General features: G+C 35.3%; 2 pseudogenes; both read right to left on the bottom strand.

The window, feature by feature from the left end:
• Positions 1-10,486: 10,486 nt before the first annotated feature.
• On the bottom strand, positions 10,487-14,272 carry LOC120215659 (annotated as a pseudogene).
• A 2,604-nt stretch (positions 14,273-16,876) lies between these two features.
• Positions 16,877-17,026, bottom strand: LOC120215683 (annotated as a pseudogene).
• Positions 17,027-25,124: the final 8,098 nt, after the last annotated feature.

Here is a 25,124-nt window from a genome sequence, read left to right as displayed (position 1 = left end):
ACTTCCTCCATCGTCCTTATTCTGGCCACCCAATGACCTATTTCCTGGCCATCTATCGAAGCCTCGGTCGCGGCATTAGTGCCTTCAGAATTCCCCATTTCTATAGGGGAGGGGAGGGTTATTTTTCATCGTCGAAGCCTTATCTCAGTTGGAGACTGTAACTAATATCTATTATTTTTCACTATTCATCAAGGCCATCCATCACTTTAAACTCTCGGGACACTAGTGCTTTTCAAATTCTCCATTTCCATGGGGGAAGAGATGGGCATTTTCTATTGTTTGGACTATATCAGAGCTCTGATTGTGTCTCACCGGAGCGTCGTCGAAGCACTACCGGGAACCTTGTCGGTGGTGGGGGCTCTAGTGGTCTGTATTGGGTTGTGAGTAGCGTCGAGCCATGTTGTGGTCGCAACTCCAAGGGACCCAGTCGGGGCCTCAAGTACCATCCCCCCTAAAGAGCTAAAAAAACTTAGGCAAAATTCTACTAGTAAACATTGTAGGTCTGAAATGCAGAAACTTCCTTCCCCACGCACCTGGGGGCCGTGCAGCCTACCCGACGTTGTGCAAGGCTCCCGTATGAGCGTTCAGTTCTGAATGGCATACCCACGCCAATGGCATGTGGTTACCGATCGTTGTTGAGGCACTAATAGGTGGTTGTTGATTATCACTGAGGATCCCATACCCAATGCTAGATTCTATGCGATAATCTCACGCCAATGGTCTGGGGTTGCTGATGGTTGTTGAGGCACCCGTTGGGGGTTATCGATGATGAACGTGGCTCCCAAGCAACGCTCGGTCATGTGCGGTACTCCCACACCAATGGCGTGGGGTTATCGAGGCACCCGTCGATGGTGACCAAGTCTTCCGTACCAATACTTAGTTCTTTGTGAAAATCCCACACCAATTGCCTGGGGTTGTAGATGGTTTCCGAGGCACCCGTCTAGGTTGTCCATGGTGATTGAGACACCCGTCTGGGATACCAGATAGTGGTGAAACAGCAGCCTGCTCCTGGCGATTGTTACCGAGCCCACCTGCTTGGGATTTCGATAGTGACCGAGCCTCATGCATATGGGGGCCTGATCGTGATAAACTCTCTGCACCAAAGGGTGTGCTTACTACCCGATGTTGTGCGAGCCTACCTCACAAACATACATAGAACTGTCGATGGGGTTTTCTTTAAGTATTGTGATTAAATTTTCCTATGTCATGGAACTTATAGATCGCAGAAGAATAAAGTAGATATGGTATTGGATTAGAACCCTCATGCCTTAAGAACGATGGAGGGTCCCCGTTCCCTCTCGTCAAACTCCTGGATTTTCACAACTTTTTAATGAGGATACGAATGATGGGGGAAGGACGAATCGAAGTAACAAAGGGTTGAATCGAAGTGACAAAGGGCTGAAAAGACCACTTTTCCACTTACAATACCCCGTCACATATTTGTCGTTTGTAAAGGATTATACCCGCCTCTCGGTGAAAATTATGTTCCATGGAGGCACGCACGACTTGTATGACACGCGTGCTGCACCCATGACATATGCCCTTGGGGACCGGGGGCCCTACTGCAGGTTGAAAATCGGGCGATGGGAGCATGCATCGCTTCTAGCCGAATTCTGACTTAGAGACGTTCAGTTATAATATAACGATTTATGTTCTAATGGATCGATAGGCCATGCTTTCACGGATTGTATTCTTACTGGAAATCAGAATCAGACGAGCTTTTACCCTTTTGTTCCACACGAGATTTATATTCTCGTTGAGCTCATCTTAGGACACCTGTGTCACCCAAGCCAAACTCCCCACCTGACAATGTTTTTCGCCTGGATCGACCGATAGAAGTCTACCTTGTGTCCAAAAAGAGGGGTCTTGGCCCGATTTCGATTCATGGAATAAGTAAAGTAATATTTAAAATTAGTGGTATTTCAATTTCGCCCGAGAGCTCCCACTTATCATACACCTCTCAAGTTATTTCACAAAGTCAGACTAGAGTCAAGTTCAACATGGTCTTCTTTCCCCGCTGATTTTGTCAAGTTCGTTCCCTTGGTTGTGGTTTCACTGGATAGTAGACATGGACAGTGGGAATTTCATTAATCCATTAATGTGAGTCACTAATTAGATGACAAGGCATTTGGATACCTTAAGAGTGTCATAGTTACTCCCGCCGTTTACCCATGTTTGGCTGAATTTCTTCACTTTGTTATTAAGAGCACTGGGTAGAAATCACATTGCATGAGCATCACAGGGAGCATCGTAATGCTTTGTTTTAATTAAACAGTTGGATTCCCCTTGTCTATACCAGTTATGAGTCGACTATTCATCGCTCGATGAAGGCCCTCGAAGGAGCCGTTCCCAGTCCGTCCCCCGGCCGACAAGTGGTGATCCGCTTTCACCGTGGGAGTAGCTTGAAAAGTACACCGAAAACTGACGGGTTCAAGACTAAGACCCCCTGCTCATCCCTTAGAGCCAATCCTTTTCCCGAGGTTATGGATTAATTTTGCTGACTTCCCTTGGCCACATTATTCCATCGATCGGAGGCTGTTCACCTTGGAGACCTAATGCGGATATGAATACGACCGGGCGCAGACAACACTCGGTCCTTTGGATTTTCAAGGGTTTCCGGGAGCGCACCGGATACCACACGACTGTTAGAGTATGCAAAAAGACTAATCATATGATGATTGTAATAATATATTTATTTACCGATTTTATTGAATAAAGGTAGTGCCACTATTATTTTCTGTTATATGTATGTGTTTAACATAAGCTGAAAGATTATAAAGTCCATATAATAACATTATTAAAAGATCCATAGTCAAGTATTGTTATGAGCATGGACAATAATAATACACTTAAGGCTAACATGTTATGATTCATGAGAAGGATTTGTCATTGACATACAGATGTCAAAATTCATACATGATTATATTGTTAGAGAACAATGTATTGGATTGACCTATCATGACCATATTCTTAGATTATTATGTAACGGTCATAACATTGCTCATGTTGATGACTATATGTATGATCTTCAGACTTGAGATAAATGTCATCCCAACATATACTATTGTATGTTTTGATACAGTTAAACATGCTCCGTAACTGGTTGCACTATAAAGACTGATATTGAATATATCTCAATATATGTAGTGGGGTGTGTATGATTAAGATAGTATTTTTCCTTCCTACATAATAGAAATATATCACAGGCCACTTGATTGAGTGAAACTAGAAATACATGGCCATGCTCGAATAAGTTGATATGTGATATCACAAATTATTCATTAATTATGGTCTACTCTATATATCAAGAAACAATATATGGGCTATACAAGTGTGACTATTCTAAGACTTGTGCCTATTCTAGATATAAAGGACAAAATGATGTAATGCATAAAAGAATTAATCACGAAGATGATATGTCGAATCATAATTTCTTGTAACTTAGTTGACAATGATATATTGCTAGATATCACTCATTGTATGTAATATTAGAATTGTTCTAATAATTACTACTATCGTTACAAGAACCTACAGGGTCACACCCTAGGATTGAAATGAGAAAAGATGTACAATTTGTTGTATGTTACTAAAATACATCTAGAGTTAATATATGTATATTTGATATACATATGATTTTAATTATATCAAATATAGTAAGTAAACATTAAAATAATGTAATTTTGATTTCAACTCTTTTAATTGATATTTAATTTGGAATAATTAAATAATATTTTAAATAAACATTAAAGATTGTAATTCAAATTATAAGTCTTTAATGTATATTTAATTTGAATTAATTAAATAAGAAATTTATTAATTTGAAATAAATTAAAAACCCTAAGGGTTAGGGTAACTGATATATTTAAGTGAAGTAAGGTCTAGCAGCCGACTACTTCAGTCGTTTTTCTCAAAACCAATTTTGGGAAAAGAAAATTTTGCTCTCAATCGGGTGAAATAAGTAGAGGCCGAGACGTGTTTTTGTGGAGGCTTACGGTTCGAACCGTTCGTGATCGCCACTTCTCTCTGTTATCTTGGTTGTTTTTTAAAGAACCCATTGTAAGCATTCACATCATTTCCTCCCGATTTCGATTTTACGTACTAAGATCGCTGGTGAGACCATCGAGTTTTATTTCCGTTACGCCGTGGGGTGCACTGTTGGTCCCAATAGTGGTATCAGAGCCACTTTTACGATCCAAATTTTGGTTAAATTCTTGATTGATGTATGAGATGCATGTTCTCGTTTTATCATTTTCGGCAAATTTGAATTATATCATTATTCGAATCGATAACCAAAACTATTAATATGTTAATCTATTTTTAAATCTATTTGTTGCTGCAAGGATTTTACGAAATCCATTTGTCAATTGTTGACATGATGATATGTGGGAGTGCGATAGTAGATCGTGTTTGGTAGTGAAACAATGGTTGTTCCAATGCAGAAAACCTTCAGGATTAAAAATCCAAAAAGCGCGATTATGTTGATAAGTGTTATCAAATCATGATGTTTTTCTATATAAATAGAAGTACTATTTGTCAAAAAATCTCATATTAATATTTTAACAAAGGCGTAACAACGTGTATATTTATATATATATGATATGTTTGTTTTGCACGGTGTTTGACATGAATGGTTATAGCCCTTGTTCAAGTTACAATGGTTTAATTTGAAATACGGTCTGCGAGCCGTGCCTCTCTATATCTCAGTTGTATTATCTTCTCATCTTACTCCCTCGTATGTAAAACAAGTTTCTTTTAAAATTGTAATCCTATAAAGATTCACAAGGAGCAGAAGAATGGAGAGAAGATACCTAGAGAGTAGTATTAGGCTTTAGGGTTTTTTTGGTTCTCTCATTGGCTTGGGATGGACCACCTTAGTCATTGTTTTTGGGCGATACCCATTGTATCTTATTTATTGCTATATATGTTATGTATGCAATACATCAAATGATAAAATAAGAATAAATATTGATGAGATCAATAAGGGCCTAATATTGAAACAAACAATGATGATATAATTACGCAAATTCCTCTTTATAATCTAAGTTAACTTAACCGTCCAATAATTACCCTCATTAAGGCTTTGATCGATATTGTGTGGGCTTTACCAAAGCATTGGCACATAAATCTATCTTTTTTAAACGCAAAGAATAAGCAAGTGATATTCACCGGTTGAGATATTGATAATAACTTAGTTAGGTTATTCTAATAGGATTAGAAACCTAGAGGTTAAATATTTGGATAAGTCATAAGATGACTTGAACAAGAGTTGTTCACCAAAAGGAGGAGTTACATGAGATGTAACTAGTAAAGTGTTACTTACCTAAATAATCACTATCCTAAAAGAAAAATCAAAGCTAATTTAGGAAGATGATTTAGGAAATTGATGTATTATGGATCCTCACCCAGTAGAAAAATTTTCGTTGAATTTTTCCGAAATTAAAACATACAAAGTTTTTCAATTTTGAATAAAATATTGGGAGTAATTTGTAAATAAAGAGCTATTTATAAATTTGAATTCGATAAATTTACTTACCTTAATATTTCTATTATTATAGATTTAATGGCAAACAACATGACTGGTTTTGTAATTTGAGAATTGTTCTCAAACAGGAAATGAAGGAATATGTCATTGAAGAACCTGTTCCTGATGAACCGGTAGCTAATGCTTCAAGAGCTGACAAAGAAAAATTCAAGAAACATATGGATGATATGTTAGATGTTGGATGTCTAATGCTTGCCACCATGACTCATGAGCTTCAGAAGCAACGTGAGGACATGGTTGTAATGAGATGATTCAAAATCTCAAAGAAATATATAAACTGAAAGCACATCAAGAAAAAATATGAGACCTCTAAAGCTCTATTTCAATGCAAAATGGCAGAGGTAACTCCTGCAGGAGCTCATGTCACCAAGATGATGGGTTACATCCAAATATTGGAAAAGTTGAGATTTATTTCAACATGAATGAAATTAAAAGAATTTGCCACAGTTATTTCGTATGTTATGAACTGTTGAAAGTAACTTGAAAATGGTTGGACTTAAGCCCATTCTGATAGTCCACAAGGACAAAGGAAAGGGAAATAAAAAGGTAGCGGAAAAGTCTAAGGGCAATGGTAAGGCCCAACCGAAATAAAAAAATGCATTGAAACCCAAAGTGGGAATTAGCAAGGGAGGAAAATATTTCCATTGCGATAAGACTGAACACTGGAAGAGAAACTGCCATGTTTACCTTGAAGAGGTCACGAAGGCAAAAGAAAATAGAACGTTTGTTTCAAGCATTTATATTATTGATGTTAATTTGTCAACATCTACTTCTTGGGTATTAGATATCGGTTGTGGTTCTCATATTTGTACTTCTGTACAGGGGACTGCAAAAGAGAAGGAATATGGCTAAAAGAGACGTACAACTATAAGTGGGAAATGGAACAAGAGTTTCTTTATTAGCTATAGGGACATATGTTTTATCTTTTCCTAGTGAACTTGATTTAAATTTAGAGGATTGTTATTTTGTGCCTAGTTTGACTAAGAACATTATTTCTATTTCTTGTTTAGACAAGATTGGTTTTGAGATTATTATTAAGAATAATTGTTGTTCTTTTTATCTCGATAATGTTTTCATGGTTCAGTACAATTGGTTAATGGTCTCTATATTTTGGATAAAGAAAACACCATTTATAACATATATACTAAGAGATCAAAAACAAATGACTCGAATCAAACTTATCTTTGGCATTGTCGTTTAGGCCATATAAGTGAGAAACGCATATCAAAACTCCATAAAGATGGATTCTAAGATTCATTTGTTTTCAAACAATATGATGTATGCGAATCTTGCTTGTTGGAAAAAATTACTAAAGCTCCTTTTAATAGTTAAGGTGAGCGAGCAAGCGATTTATTGGGGTTAATGCATAGTGATGTATGTGGACTAATGAATACACGAGCCAAAGGTGGATTCCATTACTTCATTACTTTCACCAATTACTTCAGTCGGTATGGGTATATATTTAGCTTATGCGCCATAAATCTGAAGCCCTTGAAAAGTTTAAGGAATTTAAAGATGAAGTACTAAATCAATTAGGTAAGAGTATTAAGGCACTTCGATCAGATCAAGGTGGAGAATACATAAGCATAGAGTTTGATGAACTCCTGAAATAATGTGAGATTGTCTTACTGCTTACACCACCTGGTACAACACAGTGGAATGAAGTTTCTGAAAGAAGGAATCAAACACTGTTAAACATGGTTCGATCTATGATGAGTCATAGTGATCTTCCGACTTCTTTTTTAGGACATAAATTGAAACAACCACTTTCACACTAAATCGTGTTCTATCTAAATCGGTTCAAAATACACCATACGAGATATGGACTGGGAAGCATCATAGTATGTATTTTATGAAGATTTAGGGTTGTGAGGCTTATATAAAACATCAAATGACTACAAAGCTCGAACCTAAATCTCATAAGTATATATTTTTTGGATATCTTAAAGAAACTAAGGGATACTATTTCTTAAATCCTAACGAGAACAAAGTGTTTGTTGCTCTAACAGAAGTTTTTATCAAAAGAGTATTTCTTTCAAAGAAAGGGAAGGGTAGAAATATTGAACTTGGAGAAGTTCAAGAACAACAGATCAATGAACATGAATTTGAGCATGTTTCACAAGTTGTTGAGCAACATTCAACAAATTTAGAAACACAACCACTGCGCAGATCCACAAGAGAACGCCGTGCACCTGAGAGATTTAGATTTCTCGTTACTACATATGAAGATGTTCTTCTTATGGATCAAGATGAGCCCAGGACTTATCAAGAGGAAATGTCTAGCCCAGACTCTGAGAAATGGCTTGAAGCCATAAGATATGAGATGGATTCCATGTCAGTAAACCAAGTATGGACTTTGGTTGAACCACCTAAAGGGGTCAAACCTATAGGGTGTAAATGGGTTTTTAAGAAGAAAACTGACATGAATGGTAATGTACAAATATACAAAGGGCGATTAGTCGCTAAAGGTTTTTGACAAGTTCATGGTGTAGACTATGACGAAACATTCTTCCCTGTAGCTATGTTTAAATCCATCCAGATCTTGCTTGTAATAGTTGCATTTCATGATTATGAAATCAGGCAAATGGATTTTAAAGCCGCTTTTCTTAATGGAAAACACGAAGAGGATGTGTATATGACACAACCAGAAGGTTTTATCATTCCAGTAAATGCTTGAAAGGTTTGTAAGCTATAGAGGTCTATTTATGGACTAAATCAAGCTTCTCGAAGCTAGAATCTTCGTTTCAATGATGCAATCAAAAAGTTTGGTTTTATCAGAAATGAAGATGAGCATTATGTTTATAAGAAGGCTATTAAGAGCACTGTTTCTTTCCTAGTCTTGTGTGTAGACGACATACTCATCATAGGAAATGATGTACCTACTTTACAGTTTGTTAAGACTTGGTTAGGTAGTTGTTTTTCTATGAAATATTTGGGTGAGGCAGCGTATATCTTAGGAGTTAAAATCTATAGAGATAGATCAAAACGACTTCTAGGTATGAGTCAAAGTACATATATAGATAAAGTGCTGAAAAGGTTCAGTATGGAAGAATCCAAGAAAGTATTTTTTTCCTATGAGACATGGCTTTTCTCTTTCGAATGAAATGTTTCCTTCAACTCCACAAGAAAGAGAATGGATGAATAAGATTCCATATGCTTTGGCTATTGGTTTTATCATGTATGCCATGATATGTACTCGACCAAATGTATCGTATGCTTTAAGCATGACGAGTCAGTATTAAGAAAACCCTAGTGAAAATCACTAGCACTAAAAGAAAAATACCCTTTAATGACGCGTATTGCGCGTCATCTATGGGTTCGGATGACACACAAATGCCTGTCGTTCAAGCCACCGACATGAATTTTTTATGACTCGCAATTGTGTGTCATAAATCTATGACGCGTATTTATGACGCGCATGTATGACTTACATTGCGCGTCATTGAAGCCCCCGTCATAAATTAAGATGACACACATTTGTGCGACATAAATTTTGGACACACATGTATGATTTACATTGTCTGTCATTGAAGCCCCCGTCATAAAATAAGATGACACCCATTTGTGCATCATAAATTTATGACATGCATGTATGACTTACATTGCGCGTCATTGAAGCCCTCGTCATAAATCTACTTGACATACATTTGTGTGTCATAAATTTATGACACACATATATGACTTACATTGAGTGTCATAGAAGTACACATCATTTAAAAAGACGACAAACGTTCGTGTGTTGTAATTGTATTTCGGAAATTATATATATATATATATATAGGTATATATATATATAATATATATATATATATATATATATATATATATATATATATATATTGTAGATTGACAAATAATCAAACTAAATCACATTGAATGCCTCATAATACTAAATCTATGTACCATATTATATATAAGCAATCCATTTGCATACAATATATTCACATTAAGTTATCAAAAATATTGTATTAATCATATGTCGATACAAAATATCAAGGCATAATAAAGTTTGCCACATAAGATACCCATTCTTTGCGAATATCATCAATGTCATCATCCGTATATTCTTATTTCCCATCGCCAACCTAAGTAAAAAATATGAAATAAGTATATAATTTATACTTATTTAAAGTGAAGTATATAATGAACTATTAAAGAGTACTAAAATGACCAATTTTACATATGCATTCTTTTAAGCATAATAACATTATGCAAAGTCATAAAATCAATAGCATTATAAAAAATTCGAACTTTGTTCACAACAATATCATCACAAACAATAACCACAAGAGAGTCCCTGTTACGTCTATAGTACTTGACAAAATCAAATTTTGGATTTTAAGTGCTAGTACGTGTCAAATGCTTTCACAACTCCACCGAACATTTCAAATTGTTCCTTTAGACATTTATTCATATATCGACAAATAGAATCGATTGCCACATGCTTAAAACATGTAATTATATTCAAGAATTCACTCATTACTTACAACAGAATCTATCAATATATAGAAGCAAATAACAAGAAGTTTACCATTAATGTAGCTACCAAGTCAAGGCCCTTCTCCTTTGCAAATGTGCAAGCAGAATCCTTAGCTATGGTTTTAGAGACTACATAACATAGATGAATTAAAAAAAAAGACATTCAGAAATAATACCCTTTTATTATAAAAGAAACAGTTTGATATTCTAAAATATTAAGTTGTTGCATGAACAAATTGTATAGTGCACAAACAAGACAATAACTAGCCAGTTCATGCAACCAGCAAAAGAAGTTATGAAAAGTGTGATCAATATCCTTAATATGATAAAAGTGCATGATGGTCACTAATTAGCTGCTAAAATAAGATACCAAGAAAAATATCGGAACACTACCAGGAATGTGCTGAAGTCAGTCCATAATAAATAAGTTAATAGAAAGACCAATGTAAATTGACATTCATACATTTACGTCCCGATACATTTGGGTTTCTTTGACTGAACATGAGAAGGTTTCATCCTTCCTTTTTCATCAACTTTACCAGAGAAACTAATGGGGCAAATATCTTCTTCCTTAGAACTGGAATCTGTGCCAGTGGCCTCATTATTGTTATTTGGAATCCTTGTGTCAGTGTTCTTGTGACTTGAAACCGAACTATCTTTATCACTACATGAGCTATTACTATTCTGACTCTCGACCATATTTTTCCTATTACCACGACCACTGGTAACATGCTTATCCAAGCAGCAGTTCTTCGAAAGGAAGCTAAATGATGGACGATACTTATGAACATATGGCTGCAAATAAGGGTGCTTGAAAAGCTCTGATGCCTAATCAAGGTGAAAACTCAAAATGTTACATTGACGTCATGCATGTGGAGAATCCTTGGAATTGAGCAAAAAGAAACTTACACTTGGTCGATGCTCTGGATTCTTTCTTAGCATGCCCTTGATAACTGCCTTCCTGTTTGTGTAAAATTAAATAAATTAACAATAATGTAGCAAGGACTTGATTACTTGACAAAATATATAGCACTAATCATGCTTAGTGTTACTGCCAAAATACAGATCACCAAGTCCCTTGGGAATTTAAACGAAACTTCACTATTTTTGCCTTATTAAGCGAGAAGAAATAAATTTTCATGGAACCAATTTAAAAATTCCTACATTTATAAGAAATAATCTGATCAAGAAATCTGTACATTGTTGAAACCTAATACATAAAGGAATAATTAAAGCAAATGAGGAAACAAGGGTAGAAAAGCATAGTATGAGCATGAAAAATCATAGAGAATACTTGGTTATCATGAGAACATACAATAAGAGTGAGCTCTAAAGTTAATATTGAGACTTACAATGATGGAGAGTAGCAAGAAGGCAAAGGGCTCATAGAGGAACGATTTATATTGTTTATCAACCCTGCCATGTCCTAGAACAAGAAGTTTAACAAAAATTAATGGAATTAAATTTGTATAATTTACACAGATAGTGGAGGCATACAAATGGTAATTTATAGAAAACCTCTCAAAGGACAAGACATCACACTAGATGAGGACAACATTAACTACTTTGAAAGAATTATTTTAAAGAGTGGAGTGCAGAATTCATGGAAACTGTTATGAACCTAGCAAAGGTTGCTACATATTATTCTCAATTCAGATAACCAAAAGATAGAAAGTTCCATTATATTTGGCAATGGAATAAATTCCATAATGAGAAAAAAGGAAGGGAATAAAAAAGAATTTTAAATTCCCTTTTAATAAAACATCAAATGAAATTCGTCCTATTTGTCAGAAAGAGAAACTGTGTAAACTCATTACAGAATAAAAGAAGCAGATTCAACAAAAACATTTGTGAGAACTCTTACAAAAGCTTTAAAAGCAGGGCGACGAGAAGCCATCTCATACATACAACACCCTGTTCAACAAGAAGAAATTCAGCTGATATATATATACATGTATGTAAGTCAAACACTCGAGAAAAGACATACCCAGAGACCAGATATCAGACTTGAAACTATAAGGAATATCTGCAAGCAGTTCAGGACACATGTAATTGGGAGTTCCAACCACCTGAGGCACGTACAAAACCACTATTATCTAGCACTAGAACTAAAAATAATTAGCACATTCTAATATAAGAATAAATACAAAAATAGAACAATGATATCAAAAGGTAAATAAGTATTGTTCATTGTTAATATAAGGGATTGAGAATACCGAGTTTTAGACTAGTGGTTGTTCTCATACTCATTGCATTGGAGGCTCATGGTGCAGTTTCAACTCCCTCCTCCACACTTCCTTTGTCCAAAAGTGTTTATGTTATATACGCTATTTCTTTGGATATTTATGATCAATACAACATGAGTGACAGTTAATTTACAGCACTCCAGTATTTAATCCTTGCACAAATTCTGGGCCCTTTTATGATTAATTATTAATACATCTCTCCTATCACCCAATTTAACACACTTCGACTAACTACCCAGAAGTCGCATACATGCATATATTTTCAGTTCATAAGTAATGATGCCATACCAAAATATACTAAGGTAACAACAAATAATTCTTTTTTGCTTAGTTCTTTCCTTAAAAATGATTAAGTGATTATTTATGTTAATCTACTTGGTATTGTTATAAATTTTACTCGACAATTAGTTACAGTTTGGTCTCGGTCAATAAAATTAAAATTAGAACCAAGTTTAACTGTAAGCTTGGCACACACTAGGCGTGTTCATTTTAATAAATCATATTATTTTTCCAGAAAATGTAACTATGCTAGATTGTGACAGCCAATCTGGAAGACTAGAATATGTTATTAATTACAGAATGTGAGTAATATGCTACCATGCAAGAATTGTTGCAATAAAAGTAAAGGGAAATTGAGGCATCTGCCAACAGAACACAAAACTGCATTTCGAGTTTTACAGCATAAGCTACTAAGCTTATTATACCAAACTGTAGGAAGATAAGGAAAAGAAATGCTAAAAGAATGACCCAAAAAAATTATTTTCAATTTTAGATATTGTTGAAAAAAGACTAAAAGGAAAATGTATGTCTAAAAATCATTTCATTACAATGTACATACCGAGGAAGCCAAATCATATGCCTTTAGAGTTTTAGCAAGCCCAAAATCCCCTAAACCAATACAGACAAGAAAGGAATTTAGGGTAACAATACCAGAATAGCCAATTAGGTAGGATATTTGACATAACTTAATAGGAAACATAGATAAATACCAATGTAAATTGACATTCGTACCTTTATGTCCCGATGTAGAACAAAATTTGAATGCAGATATTCAACTGCCAGAAGTAGCTGCCCGAACCACTTGCAGAGCTTCTGCACAATGTTCATAACCAGCAGAATTAACTGTAAGTCGTAACCACCTCTTCTCTTCCATAATTAGGTGAGGACCATGGAAGCAAAAACCCCAACGAGGAACCTTTTACCGTGCCACACAATTCTAAGAAGAAACTAACTTGTAAAATCAATAGGAATAGAGATATAAGATTACCTCCTCCGGGAAATAGATCCCGTTTGATTTTTTCATCAATTCATCCCTGTTAAAAAAAGTTAAACAGGAAAATAATAAAATACTACAAATTTTGCAGGATGTCTAAAAACAAAAAACTCCGAATCAAACTTCTACATACAAACGTGGAAACTCACATATCTCCACCTTCGCAGTATCCAGTAACAATGCAAACATAGCAACCCTACATTACAATTTCAAAACACAAAATCAACATAAAAAAAACGAAGGAGTCACAGACTCAACAATCTACAAAGTGAAGCCAGATTTTGATTCGATAATCCTAGCAAAAAACAGTAGTCTAGTATCTTACTTTCTCAACCCAGGCTTCCTTAAATTGAATAACGTAAGGGTGTTGGATTCGCGAAATAAGTGACATCTACATACCACAAAAATGAAACTAGATCGTAAATTGGAATATTAAACTCGCATTCCTTTAAGGCGAAAATAGATTAATTTGTTTAGATGAAAGTAACAACTAACTTCTTGATGCGCAGAACTCCTACAGCGCTCGTTTTCCGTTCCAATATGATTTTCTTCAAAACATACCTATTTGTTTTAAGAAAAATAGTCAAAAAATCAAATTACACATTAATTAAAATCAGAAATTGAAAAAAAAGTACATGTTCTTTTCAATTTTATGATAAACGAGAATGACAGCGCCAAAAGCTCCACGGCCAATCCGTTCCAGATCACGTAATGATACATTCTCGACTCCATTGCTATTAACTCTTTACTGGATATCCTTTTCTTTTTTTCTTGCTTTTTCTTCAGAAAATCAAAACAAAAGGAGCAGCGAAGAATTGTTTTGAAAAATCGTTTTCGTTTTTAGACGTTTTGTTTTTTCTCATAATTGGGAGTAGAAAAGGGGGAAAATTACCTGAGTAGAGTTACGGGAAGCGAAAGGCGAGAGAGGCTGCAATCTTGAGAGATCTCAAATTCACAGGAATATAACATAATAATTCCTAGGACCAGAAACCCAAATTGAATGGTGGAATAGAGAACGAGGAATACATGTGGAAGAAGCGGCGTGAACTGATAATTATCGACAGGAAGAAGCGAGAAATGATGAAAATAATGGGGGGGAGAAATTAGAAAACGACTCCTAAAGATGACACACAATTAAAACTATACTCCGTGTTTTTGTAAATTTTTTGAATTATGACTATTAAATATGGCACACATTATTGTAAGTCATAAATCGTTCAGATTTTAAAAAACATGACATTTTTTTTATGACACACATGTTTTGCAAGTCATAAATTAGTGTGTGTCATCGTTCGTGTGCCATTAAAGGTATATTTTCTTGTAGTGTAGGTTGCGGTTAAAAATATCCTAAGTACTTAAGAATAACTAAGTATAAATTTCTTGTCTATGAAGGGGAGGAAAAACTTAATGTAATAGGTTATACTGATGTTAGCTTCAAAACTGACAAGGATGAATCACAATCACAATTGGGCTTTGTGTTTTGTCTTAATGGAGGCGCTGTGAGCTGGAGAAGTTTAAAGAAAAACATAGTAGTTGATTCTACAACAGAGGCTGAATACATTGCACCCAGTGAAGTATCAAAAGAGGTTGTTTGGATCAAGAAGTTCATATTTGAAATAGGGGTTGTTCCAAGCATATCAGATACTATAGAACCCCATATCTCATCAACAATCCAAACACATTTTTAGGCGCTTTCCTCTCATTCAAGAGATCATAGTTCGTGGAGATGTTGAAATATGTAGAGTACACACGGATAAAAACATTGTTGACCCCTTAACGAAGCCTCTTACACATGAGAGGCATGATCGTCACACTGAGTCACTCGATATTAGAAATGTGAGTAATTCGTCATAGTGCTAGTGGGATATTATTAGAATATGGCCAAAGACCAATCATATGATTATTGTAATAATACATTTATTTATCGATTTTATTAAATAAAGGCATTGCCACTATTATTTTAAGTTATATGTATGTGTTTAACATAAACTAAAAGATAATAAAGTCCATATAATAACATTATTAAAAGATCTATAGTCAAGTATTATTATAGGCATGGACAATAATAATACACTTAAGACTAACATGTTATTGATTGATGACAAGGAGTTGTCATTGACATAGAGATGTCAGAATTGATACGTAATAATATTTTTAGAGAACAATGTATTGGATTTACCCATCATGACCATATTCTTGGATTATTATGTAAAGGTCATAACATTACTCATGGTGATGACTATATGTATGATCCTCAGACTTGAGATAAGTCTCATCCCAACATATATTGTTGTATGTTTTGATACAGTTAAACATCCGTAACTGGTTGCACTATAAAGACTGATATTGAATATATCTCAATATATGTAGTGCACCCGTGAAGGATCTCGCCAATCAGCTTCCTTGCACCTTACGAGTTTTCTTCCCGATGACTCACACATATATCAAACTCCTTGGTCTATGTTTCAGGACGGGTCTGATGGGGAGCCCATAAACTAACGCCCTGAGCATGCCGATTCTGAAGCATGCCGAGACAACGCATGTTAGGTTTCATGATCGAAGCGACGATATCTCGGCAGGCGTATTAAAGGCCCGTGCTTAGGTCGCCACCACGATCCGCATCAATCCACACCCTAAGCCAATCAGTGGATCGACTGTAGCCATTCTACATCCAACCAGGGCGTATCGTCAGCCCCCATATGCTTTTCTTTCAATAATTTCAGGCACTCTTTAACTCTCTTTTCAAATTCCTTTATATATTTCCCTCACGGTACTTGTTCATTATCAGTCTCTTGCCCGTATTTAGCCTTGGATGAAAATTACCGCCCTATTAGGGCTGCATTCCGAAACAACTCAACTCGTAAACAAGTGTCACAGGGTTTGGGCACGACGAGGCTCTCACCCTTTACGAAGCCCCTTTTCAGGGGACTTGGGCACAGTCCATCACTGAGGACGCTTCTCCAGACTACAATTCGTATGCCGATGGTGACCGATTATCAAGCTAGGCTATTCCTAGCTCGCTCATCATTACTTAGGGAATCCTTTTAAGTTTATTTTTGTCTGTTTATTGATATGCTTAAATTCAATAGGTAATCCTGCCTGACCTTGGGTCGCGATACGAGCACCGTAAGTACGATTCCAATAGGTTCAAAGAGTCCAAATTAATGAGCACATATGACTCATAATGAGGTTGCTCAAGGCATTACCACCGATCATCGTTGCATCGTGATGCTGTGTACTTAGGTTAACTTTGAGCGATTTGCCCACAAGAGGCCAATTTACGCCCTTACCTCCACCGATACCCTATAGTTCGAGTTAAGATGGGGCAACAATGCATGACACCCAGGAAGACATGCCCTCGGGCTAATGGCTTGGGGCATAATTCAAAGAATCGATGGTTCACGGGATTCTGTAATTCACACTAAGTATTGCATTTTGCTACATTATTCATTGATGCGAGAGTCGAGATATCTGTTGCTGAGAGTCTTTTTGTTTTTTCACGACAAAACAGTCGTATGTATGCCGCACGCTGATAAGATGCATATTAGACATATATTCTATGATATTTTCATCATATTTGAATAACTAAAATTTCTTAAATCATGGATTTTGATTATATTTCATATTTTGTGGATTAAGTTGAAGATTTGGATTAAACAAGTTCAAAATCTAATGATTAGCATGATCTTCAAAAATCCCAAAGTTAAGGAGGAAAAATCAGAATTCAAGAAGTTGGTAAGACCAGAAGAGGGTTTTGTATAAGGCAAGGGCACAACTTATTCAGCCTAAGCTATCATAGTAAAAGTCTTCAGTTAAGGCATGGGTGCGCCTTACCAGTTTGTATAACCCTAAATTAGGGTTATATATTTACAAGGGAAAGGAGTTTAATGAGGTCTGGAAGACTATTTTAAATTATTATTATACTTAGAAAAGGACTAGGGTATTTAAAACCTCTATTTTTGGGGGATTTTCTTTGGGGAAAACTTCTTTATCTAGAATAGGGAAATCCTTATAAAAGGTGAGCTAGGGCTTTCATAGGAGGCATGAAGTTTTCATTAAGTTTTCTTTAGGATTATTTTACAGACTTCATCTTTATTTTCTTTTGGTTTTCTTTCAATTATGAGTAGCTAAATACTTTTGTTCCAACTGAAGGATAATTGAAGTTTTGGTTCTTCAAGGATTGTGAGATCTAAATAATTTTCATTGTTCTTTTACTTCTTTGCTATTTATATATCTTCTCTTTTTATTAATAATTATTGTATTGATTGATTGTGCAAAGGGCTCGTTGTTCAATTATCAGGTTGATAAATTGCCATTTAGAACTTTAAATCAGTAATTGTTTAAATGTTCTAATATTAGTGGTAAAGTAACATAGTTGATTTTGATTATGTTATTAGGGTATATAACCTACTCTAAATGAATTGACCTTGTGTATTTGTTGGATAGAATTGGTGGTCCCTATAGTATTTAATGTTGTTGGTGGATTAAATCTTAAGAGCTTGTCTAGGGTTGTTCATTAATAAGGGAAATAATCAAAGAGCTTCTCTTGATTATCAAGAAAATAAGGAGAGACAGGTTGTTAGACATTCTCAATTACCATAACTAATTTAGTGAAAAGTAGAAGATTTTATCATTTCATCTATGATCAGTTCTCTGAACCAATTCTGAAATTATACCTTTAGTTGGATATTTTCTTAATATTAATCTCTCTAAATTTTTGGTTTATTTTTAAATGCTTTTTCTTTTTGATTTTTTCTCGATTTTAAAACCCCTTTTATTTTCATTAATTTTCATTAAATTAAGTCTACTCAATCCCTGTGGATTCGACCTGCTTATCACTACTACAATTTTATATTTCGAAAAGAAAATATTATTATTTGTTGGATTTGACACCCACCAAATTTTTGGTGCCGGTGTCGGGGATTGGTGTCATTTAGACGTATTTTGTTGCCCCGTTCTTCTCATACAGGTGAACTCTAATATAATCCTGAGATCGAGAAGACCGCTCGCAGGTTAAGAAAAGAAACTAACTTGCGCAACAGACAAGCTTCTTCTTCTTCATCCCCTGAATCGAAATCTGCACTCAACTTGGGTGATTCATCCAGTGATTCTGAAATAGAGGGAACAATGGCCAACGAATAAATAACTCTAAGAGAATTGGCTGCACCAAATGAGAATCAACAACCGCTCTTCATTGACTACCCAACTTTGGAGGTAGCTTTTGAATTAAACTCTGGTTTGATTCATTTGTAGCATTATTTTCATGGACTTGAGAATGAAGATACTCATAAGCATTTGAAGGAATTCCATGTGGAATGTTCAAGTATGAGAGCGCAAGGAGTAACTGAAGAGCAGATAAAACTTCGTGCTTTTCCATTCTCGCTAACTAATAGAGCTAAAGATTGGCTCTTCTATTTACCCCCTTGTTCTGTAACTACTTGGGCCGAGATGGTAAGGATGTTTCTTGATAAAATTTTACCTGCTTCAAGAGCCGCTGGCATTCGAAGAGAGACATGTGGAATAAAATAAAAAGATATTGAAATCATTCATTAGTATTTGGAAAAATTCAAACGACTTCGTGTCAACTGCCCTCAACATGGTATTTCTGAGAAACTTCTTATCCAATATTTCTATGAGGGACTTCTACCCATGGAGAGGAAGATGATGGATGTAGCTAGTGGAGGTGACATAGTGAATAAGACTCCTCGCGATGCTAGGGAATTCATCTCCATCATGGCCTCTAGTTCATAACAATTTGGCTTTAAGCAAGACACATCATCAAGAAGGGTGAATGAGGTAGGTTCTTCCTGTATTGAACATCAATTATCGAATCTCACCTCCCTTGTTCAACAACTAGTAGTAGGAAAAATGCAGCAAGTGAAAGCTTGTGGGATATGTGTTGCGATCGGTTACCCAACTGACTCGTGCCCTACACTTCAAGATGATTCTCATGAGTATGCCAATGCAGTTGGAAGGTTTCCTGATCCTCCATAAAAGAAGTGTGATCCTTACTTAAATAACTATAATCCAGGATGAAGGGATCATCTTAACCTGAGCTGTGGACCAAGACCATCGCAATTCTAGCGTTTTCCACCTTAGCAGTCTTCTTCAAAGCCAGGTATATCCCTAGAAGAAATTCTCAAATCACTTTCAACTAATACACAATAATTTCAATAAGAGACAAGAACAAGCATACAAAATTTGAAGAATCAAATGAGTCAATTGGCATGCTCCGTGAGTCGATTAGAATCCCAAGGTAAGCTACCTTCACAAACCATTGTTAATCCAAAACAAAATGTTAATGCAATCACATAGAGAAGTGGGAATTAGTTGAAGAAACCTAGTCCATTGGCACCTGGGAGAGCCTTAGAGGAAGAAAATGAAAAGGAAGTTGTTACTTCCAAGACTCAGAAAGACCAACCTAAAGGACTCAAAACAAAAAATGAAGGAATTTGTCATAAAACCTCTTTTTCCCGCTAGATTTGTTAAGTCCAAGAAAGAAGTAGAAGAGAAAGAAATTCTTGAGTCATTTCGCAAGATCGAGGTAAATATTCCTTTACTTGATGCAATTAAACAAGTACCTCGATATGCTAAAGTTCTTAAAGAATTGTGCACCAACAAGAGAAAGCTCAAGGGTAATGAAAAGGTAAGTATGGGGAGAATGTTTCAGCTGTCCTCTAGAAAAAACTACCCCCAAGTGCAAAGATCAAGGTATGTTTACTATCCCTTGTAAACTTGGTAATGTTAGGATTGAGAGAGCAATGTTATATCTAGGAGCCTCAATAAATATCATGCCTCTTTCTATTTACTCATCTCTGAATGCAGGTCCTTTGAAAGAAATAGGAGTGATTATTCAACTTGCTGATAGATCTAATGTATATCCTGAGGGAGTTTTAGAGGATGTTTTGGTGCAAGTTAATGGATTGATTTTTCCTCCAGATTTTTATGTGCTTGATATGAAAGAAAATGATTCTTCTAAATCAACATCAATTTTGTTAGGAAGGCCATTTTTGAAAATAGTTAGGACAAAAATTGATGTAAATGATGGTACACTTACCATGGAATTGATAGTGAAATTATTAAATTCAATATTTATGATGCCATGAGATATTCTAGTGATGTGTCCTCTGTTTTTGTCATGGATGTTATTGACCCTCTAGCAAAGGAAACTTTTGATCAAAATGATGATGACAAGTTGAAAGATACACTCAACATGAATTTCACTTCTGAAGGATTGTAGGGAATTATGAAAAAGTCTGTGTTAGATCTTGATTTACAAGATACAATCCAAGAACTAGAATCACTCAAACCCATGAGGTATGATGTATCTTTTATTTAGTTACCTTTTTCTCACACCAAGCTTCTTCCTTCTCTTTTGCAGGCATCAAAGTTAGATGAGTCAGATGTACAAAGGAAATTAAAACTGAAAGAGCTAGAGGAAATTTGTAATGACACTTATGAAAGCTCGATAATCTACAAGGGAAAGACCAAAACCTTCCATGATCATATGATTTCCAGTAAAAATGTCTCTATTGTTGAAATAAAAAGTTTGGATACAGGTCAAATATTTAAGGTCAATGATCACCATTTAAAACCTTTTTATGAAGGTTCTCAGTGCATAATGTTGGTAAAATCATTTTGGAGTACCCAACTTAGGATGATTGAGAAGTTACAACATCTAGCCAAAGACGTTAATGAAAGGCGCTCTTGGGAGACAACCCAATTTTTCATTTTCCTTTTCAATTTCTATTTTCGCTTTTTTTATTTTTATTTTATTTTTACTTTTTTCTTGATTTTTTGGAGTACAATTAATATTGTTTACTTCTTTAGGTTTGAAGATGAATTTTTGTAACCCGTGGGCAGGCCTTACAAAAGTAGAATTATTCATAAAGTCTCTCACTATCCAAAACATGTTTTTGTATAAGACGTGCCCACGTCTAAACTCAACACCACTTCTGGTTTAGGAAGCAAGATTCAAAGAAACTTTTTAAAATATAAATGTTCCTTATCTTTTCTTTATTTTCTCTGCTCTTTAGAAGAATGTGCGCCACTAACCGTCCTCCCCGCTCCACTCGACCCACGCCTCCGCTTAGTCCGAGAACCAACCCAGCTGACGAACAACAGCTTCGCCCCCATCTCGTGACAGATATCATGGTTGATGCTCAACATTTTCAGGGGAGTTTTCTACTCTTATTCTTTTATGGTTTTTGAGTATATAGTTTTGATACATTGAGAACAATGTATGGATTAAGTGTGGGGGAGAGTGTTTCATATATGGTTTTTCTTTGAACATAATTTTGCGCTTCAATTTTTGGAAAAAAACAAGTGTGCTTTAGTTCTTGTTTGTGATTTTTCTCTTCAAAATTCTAGATTCTTTCGATGTTTGTCCTTACATGATTCAGATTGTTTTGAATTATCAAATTAAGTTGAAGTATAATAGGGGATTAGCTTGAGTAGTTGAATTCTTATTTGCTACACACTGGTTGGTTACTCTTGATGACTGATTGAATGAAAAATGTGTGGGATTTGATACATGTTTACCCTTTTTTGTGAGATTTTGGGCCAATGAGCACTCACATGCTCCATTTCTTAATTGAGTGATTGCCATACATAGTTAATTTTTCTAGAACTTGCTTTGGTATACATGTCGAAGACCACATTTTAAAATTGGATGCATCAAGAACGATAAGGGAATTTAGGTGAAACCACTTTTAGCTTTTGTAAAGAGCCTACCCTAATTATCATCCTTAGAAAGCCAATTTTGAGGCTGAGCCTTTTTGTTTGAAATTAACCATGGTACAAGCAAATATCAAATCCTTTTTTATTAATTTCCCCTCTTTTGAACCTTGAATTGGAGGATTGTATGAGCTTCTTCACATGAGAATTCAAATTATCTTGAGAATATCGGAAGATGTTGGAATATAATGTTCGAGTTGCAATCTCTTTCATTTAAAAAAAGAATAAAAGGAATAAAAAAAGAAGCAAAATTGTGCAAAGGAAAGGGAAAAAGAGAGATTGTGCAATAAAAAAATGTTATGTGGCTTGAAGAGAACATTTTAGATGGAGTTCCATGCGGATAAGTTTGTATGACTCATTCGATAAAATAGCTCAATTTCATTTCCTACCAAACCTCACCTAAGCCCTATTACACCTTGTTTAAGACCCTTAGGTTTTTATGCATTCAATTCATTGATTAGTGGTGGGGATGTGATTAGTTAGCAAGCTTATGGTAAAAATCTTTCTATGTTAAGAGTTTATTGACACCCTAAACACTTCGAGCGTATTTAGTGAATCCAATGTGAGGTTATTAGATCCCACTGCATTTTGATTTTGAAAATATTGATGGAGTGATTATTCACGTATGTTGGTTTATGAAAAAATTTCTACGAATTGTTCGTTCCTTACTTGTGTCTAGATTTGAATCTTTAAGGCATGACAATTTTGATTGTGGAAGGATGAGCAAAGGAAGAAGAAGGATTGATGTCGAGAAGAGTTATTTGAATGCTTGAGGACAAGCATTGTTTAAGTGTGGGGGAATTTGATAAGATGCATATTAGACATATATTCTATGATAGTTTCCTCATTTTTGAATAACTAAAATTACTTAAATCATGGATTTTGATTAAATTTTGTATTTTGTTGATTAGGTTGAAGATTTGGATTAAACAAGTTCAAAATCTAATGATTAGCATGATCTTCACAAAATCCCCAAATTAAGGAGGAAATCAGAATTCAAGAAATTGGTAAGACTAGAAGAGGTTTTCATATAAGGCGTGGGCACGACTTATTTATCATGAGCTATCGTAGAAGAAGTCTTCAGTTAAGACGTGGGCTCTCCTTACCAGTTTGTACAACCCTAAATTAGGGTTACGAATTTATAAGGGAAAGTAATTTATTGACGGTTAGAAGATTCTTTTGAATTATTATTATACTTAGAAATGGACGAGGGTATTCAAAACCCCTATTTTTTTTGGGATTTTCTTTGGAGGAAACTTCCTTATCTAGAACAGGGAAATCCTTATAAAAGGGGAGCTAGGGCTTTCATAGGAGGCATGAAGATTTCATCAAGTTTTCATTAAGTTTTCTTAGGATTATTTTACAGATTCATCTTTATTTACTTTTGGTTTTCTTTCAATTATGAGTAGTTAAATACTTTTGTTCCAACTAAAAGATAATTGAAGTTTTGGTTTTTCAAGGATTGTGAGATCTAAATAAATTTCATTGTTCTTTTACTTCTTTGCTATTTATATATCTTCTATTTTTATTAAGAATTATTGTCTTGATTGATTGTGCAAAAGGCCCATTGTTCAATTATCAGGTTGATAAATTGCCATTTAGAACTTTAAATACGTAATTGTTTAAACGTTCTAATATTAGTGGTAAAGTAGTTGATTTTGATTATGTTATGAAGGTATATAACCTACTCTAAATGAGTTGAGCTTGTGTATTCATTGTCTAGAATTGGTGGTCCCTCTAGTGGTTAATGTTATTGGTGGATTAAATCATAAGAGCTTGTCTAGGGTTGTTCATTAACAAGGGAAATAATCAAAGAGCTTATCTTGATTATCAATAAACTAAGGATAAACATGTTGTTAGAGCTTCTCAGTAACCATAACTAATTTAGTAAAAAGTAGAAGATTTTATCATTGCATATGATCAATTCTCTGAGCCAATTCTGAAATTATACATTTAGTTGGTTATTTTCGGTTAATTTTTAAATATTTTTTCTTTTTTTCTCAATTTTAAAACCCCTTTTATTTACTTTAATTTTCATTAAAACAAGTCTACCGAAACCCTGTGGATTTGACCTTTCTTATCACTACTAAATTTTATATTTCTAAAAGCAAGTATTTCTAAATTTTATATTTCATTAAAACACGACTGCCTTTACATTCCAATTCCTTGGTGTGATTTACGCCGGGGGTTGTTCCTTTTACCTCGGAGACACCGGGTCATGCCACCCAACAGCCCGAAGTTCATGCCGGAGCAAGCGATCCTAATGCTCTGAGACGTGGAGGGGTCGAGGGTAAATGACACAAGCACGCCCCCCTCCAGGTGTTGTTAGATAAAGTGTTTGTGTGTCGTTCGGCTAGGCAGGTTTCGAAAATGATCCTTACACAGGTTCACCTATAAAAACCTTTTTGTAACTTCTCTTTCCTCTAAATTATAGGGATTAGTGTACTTCTCACAACGTCACGGGTAGCGAACCGCATACATCGCTGCGATCTGAACACTTCACCGGATCATTCAATTGGTAGGACCGACGGGCGATGTGTACAAAGGGTAACACGTAGTCAACGCGAGCTGATGAGTCGCACTTACTAGGAACTCCTCATTATTGCAATGATCTATCCACTTCATAATGAAATTTCAAATATTTCCCAGGCCTGTCGGCCAAGGAAATAGATTCGTTCAATACATCAGTGTATTGCGCGTGCGGCCCAAAACATCTAAGGGCATCACAGACCTGTTATTACCTAAACTTCCTTGGCCTAAGCGGCTATAGTCCCTCTAAGAAGCTAGCCATGGAGAATCACCTGCGTGTAGCTAGTTAGCAGGCTGACGTCTCGTTCCTTAACGGAAT

Source organism: Hibiscus syriacus, unplaced genomic scaffold, assembly GCF_006381635.1.
Source record: "Hibiscus syriacus cultivar Baekdansim isolate YM2019G1 unplaced genomic scaffold, ASM638163v2 tig00110151_pilon, whole genome shotgun sequence".
In the NCBI taxonomy this organism is placed as follows: Eukaryota; Viridiplantae; Streptophyta; class Magnoliopsida; order Malvales; family Malvaceae; genus Hibiscus; species Hibiscus syriacus.
The sequence above is the reverse complement of the archived record's forward strand: the minus strand, read 5'-3'. Positions and strand labels throughout refer to the sequence as shown.